At 41.8% G+C, this 4,604-nt stretch overlaps 1 non-coding gene across 1 annotated transcript; it reads left to right on the top strand.

Moving 5' to 3' along the window:
* Window positions 1-792: 792 nt before the first annotated feature.
* Window positions 793-920, top strand: LOC115032875. Its single transcript, XR_003838531.1, has one exon. It is a non-coding gene; the product is annotated as a small nucleolar RNA SNORA17 (small nucleolar RNA).
* Window positions 921-4,604: the final 3,684 nt, after the last annotated feature.

The raw sequence follows: 4,604 nt of genomic DNA, 5'->3' as shown, positions 1-4,604 counted from the left end.
CATATAGTCAACATCTACACTTGGCAACTCAGTAAATCAGGACTAACATAAATGATTCAAACAGCTCTACCAACCAAGGTGACATAACCATATAGTTATTGTGAATATGGGATATTTCTAAGCTAAATTATTTCCTTCTTTCTTCCTTCCCTCCCTCCCCTGATGTCTCCCTCCCTCCCTTCTTCCCTCTTTCCTTTCTCTATCTTTCTCTCTCTCTCCCTCTTTCTTTCTTTCTTTCTTTCTTTCTTTCTTTCTTTCTTTCTTTCTTTCTTTCTTTCTTTCTTTCTTTCATATGAGTACACTGTCACTCTCTTCAGACACACTAGAAGAGGGAATCAGATCCTATTATAGATAGTTGTGAGCCATCATGTGGTTATAAGGAATTGAACTCAGGACCTCTGGAAGAGCAGTCAGTGCTCTTAACCACTGAACCATCTCTCCAGCCCTTCCTTCCTTCCTTCTTTTTATTTTTTTCTGATGTTCGAGAAATGGTCTTAATGGTCTTATGTGCCTCAATTGCCTTCAGACTCACTACATAGCCCAAAATGGCCTATAACTCTTCATTTTTATGCCTCCACAGCCCAAGTGCTGCTATCATAGAGCTGTGTTATCACACTTAGCTTAGATTGTTTCTTGAGCTGTAAAAGTAAATAGAAGTAAAACTCTTTAGAAAAAAACCATAAATTTGTGTGAATAGGAAAGACAAGGAGGATCTGAGAGGAGTTGTGAGAGGGCTGTATTAAGGCATTGTGTGAAAAATTCAAAGAATTCCTAAAAATTAATAAAAAATATATTGCCTCTAGTGGCATTGCATGTGTGGCTGCTAAGCCACATGTGTGTTAGTAGGTGGCAGAAAGAAGAAAGGCTACATCTATGATGAGTATGCTGACCCATGGTCATCTGAATGATGACCTAAAATTCCCTGGAAAAAAGTGAGCCTGTGATGACCACCAGTCTGGTAACAGGCAGGCCCAGATGGGCTCCCAGAACTGGAAGCAAGCCCGAGACTAGAAAACCCCTGCCTGTGAGATTACAGATCCTGGGTAGGAGTGAGCCCGAGACAGACTAACCTTGCAAAAGGCTACTCAAGTGGGTTGGATTGAGCTGGAAACACACACCAGGTTGTTGCCATGAATCCCTGATAAGGAGCTAGCCTAAGATGACCCATCAGTCTGGCATTGCACAGACTTGGGGGTCAGACCATGGCAGAGATGACTCCCACACGCTACCATAATGCATGAGTGGAACACAGCTCTCCTGAGACCAGTCCTGAGAGGACCCCAGACACCCAGGGATTTCAGGCACCACTAAGAGGAACAAGTGGAGAAGAAATGGGTAAGTGGTGGAGAAATGGGAGAGAATGAGAAACAGAAGGATGTGGAGAGGCAGAGAGGCAGAGCTGGAGACTGGAGAGTAGTGAGGAACAGCCCAATGTTAGTAGCTGGTGATGCCTCCTGAGACCATGGTGGGGTCATGACCTGTGCTGCCACCAGAGGTCCCATCTGGGTACCAGGCACTGCAGCAGCAAGAATCTGTTATCACCAAAGGCCAAGCAGTTGTCCCTGGTCTCATCTGCCTTCCACAGATCATGTTGATATCTCGGAGCTGTGTAGATCTGACCCTACCTCTTCCTGGGCATTCTGGGAGAGCTAGCCCTGGAGGCATGAGAGCTGCCCCTCCCTGCCTCCAACACTTGGCTCAATGGGCCCTTCACTATGATTGAGTAGCACAGTAGAGCTGATCCTCAAGGTGGGGCGGGAGGTTCAGGCAAGCAAGCCCTGTGGGAGAGCTGTCCCTGCCACTTGTCTACTATACAATGACTTGGGTGAGGGAGAGATGCTCTCCCCTCACCCCTTATCACCTACAGTAGGCAAGAGAGCTGGCCCCAAGGTCATCAGAGTGGGAGAGCTAACCCTGCCCCTTACCTGATGCAGCACTTGGGAGAGCATGTCCTTTCCCTCACTTGAATAGGACAGTAGAGCTCACCCTGGATATTGGGACTGCAGGTGAGCTAGACCCATGGGCATGAGTGTGCAAGAGGCAGCCCTGCCTCTTGTCTTCCTTGCTGTGACATGGGCAAGGGAGGCATGCCCTCTCCCACCCTTATCTTTTGCCACCTATAGCAGACAGGAGAGCTGGCTCTAGTGTCATTAGAGTGGGAGAGCAGGCCATTTTCCTCACCAGCTCTCACTTGAGAGAGTGGTTCCTGTACTTCACCTAAGCAGCAGGGTAGATTGGGCCCTGGTTATGGGAACTGCAGATGAACTTCCCCTAGAGTGTTAAAGACATAGAGCTGGTTGGCTGACCAGCCCAGATACTTCTCAGGCCCAGATGCTGGATTTTGGGTTTGCCCACTCCAACATCTACCCCATCTATGAACTGCTAGACTGCATAAAAGGTTTAGTCCTTCAGAGCTAAATTGGCAGGATCTCTGTGACACAGGGCAACAAAAGGACATTTAAGAGGAGACCCTAGTGAAGTTTTAGTATTGACGGAGTAGCAGAAGCCTGTCTTGCCAAGGAGTCATTGAAATAAACATTTGCAATAAAATAAGTATGGACAAAAGAGTACTGTACTGTGACACACTACAACTTCTACAACACGAATTTTTGTTGTTGCAGGGAGGTTGCAAATGTGGAGGGCAGGTTTGAAGAGAGGGGGAGATGAGTGGGATTGGGGTGCATGATGTGAAATTCACAAAGAACCAGGAAATAAACTAAAATATAAAACAAAACAAAACCAAATATAACCCTATATCCTTTTTATTATAATGGTTAAATTCTTTATACCATATTCTCTGAGAATATTTGATTGAGATATTATTGAAAATGATAACAGAATGATATATCATCACTCTAAAAACTTGGAAATAGAAGACTGCAAAATGACCTGTGTCAACAAAATTCTCAAAGAAAATAGTAGAAAACATTTTGAATTATAAAAAAAAATGAAATTATAACATGCCACCCTCTGAAAATTTCCCACTCTGCAGTTAGAAGGAGGTTGTCAACAGTAGGTAGGCTTTAAACATACAGTTTTAAAATTTTCATTTAATTTTAATGAAATTACATCATTTTCTTTCCTCCTTTCAAACTCATCCACATACTCCCTTCCCCTCTCTCTTACACAGCCTGCTCAGACTGTATATTGTGTTGTCTAAATAAGCAGTAAAGATAGTTGGTAAAGGAGAAATAAAAAGGTTGATTATATAGTCATGTTTGGCTAAGTAAAGTTTCATGTTTGTATGTTTGGTTTTAATCTAAGGTACACTATAATAAAATCATGTCGTATTCTTTTATTACTGTAAAGCCTATTTACAAATAAAAGCAGAGCTATTTCCAACATAGAATGAGCTCTGAAGTTAGTGCTTTCTTCATAATAACAAGAAAAGATTGAGACATTGATGATGTAATTTTGCACGTATAAGGAAAATGAAGTCAAGGAGCAAAGAGTGGCCCTGGAATTCAGATAGAAAGGATACTCCAGGGAATTCTAGCTAGAGGTGGTTTGTTGAGGCCAGAACTTGTTGAAGCTACAAGATACTGCGACACCACACTGGAACAGTGAGGACATGCTGGAGGCTAAACATAGTGAGTTTACCTCTAAATGTCCAGGAATTCCTCTTAGGACAGCACAGACCTTCCAAACCTCTGACCTTCAAGGGTCTCTCTGGTCCTGGCAAGGAGGCAGTGTGAGAACTATGCCCTGAACCTCATTGTTCAGCAAAGACTCAATCAGTCACAGAGAGAATTTGAGAATCCCCACAAGTATTTTAAGAATGTTGAAGGACATGGTAGATACTCTTGTTTGCATTCTGTTGCTGAAATAAACACTATGACCAAAAGCAGGCTAGGGAAATGAATGAATGATTTCTGCTTCCTTTCCAGTGTACAGTCTATCTTAAGAAGTTAGGGTAAGAACTCAAGCAGGAATTGGGGCAGAGGCAATGGAAGACAATTGCTTACTGGCTTTCTCTTTCCATCCTCCTGCTCAGCCTGCTTTTACATATAATTAAAAACTACTTGCTCCAGGGTGGCACTGTCCGCTGTAGTCTGAACTCTCCCCTAATAAGTAACAGTTGAAAAAGTCCCACAACCATGCCCACAGGCCAGTAGGATCAAGGCTGATTTTCAACAGAAGTTCCCTCTTCCTAGAAGAATCTATATTGTTTAGAGTTGACAATAAAACTAACCAAGACAGTAGACAACATACAAGAACAGATAAACTGGGGACATTTTAAAACATCGAAAGGAAAAAATAAATGGTCAAAACTAATAGATTTTGTAAATTTGTATTCATTGGTAAGCTATATGAGGTTGGATTCAGTGAGCATTCAGGTAGACCATTAAAACTTCTATATTAAATAAACAACAAGGAAAAAATGTGGAGGGGGAAATAAATGGCAACAACTATCACATGTGGTAAACAGAATATTCAAAGCTGATGAGATAAAAATGGGGTCTAAAATTCAACTATTTTAGGTTGATGTAATATAACAAATGAGAATTTTCTAAAATTACTAATATATATATATATATATATATATATACACATATATATGTATATACACATACATGTATATGTATATACACATACACATATAT

Source organism: Mus caroli, chromosome 12 (assembly GCF_900094665.2).
Source record: "Mus caroli chromosome 12, CAROLI_EIJ_v1.1, whole genome shotgun sequence".
Lineage (NCBI taxonomy): Eukaryota > Metazoa > Chordata > Mammalia > Rodentia > Muridae > Mus > Mus caroli.
Note: the sequence above shows the minus strand (reverse complement) of the source record. Positions and strands in the feature narration are given on the sequence as shown.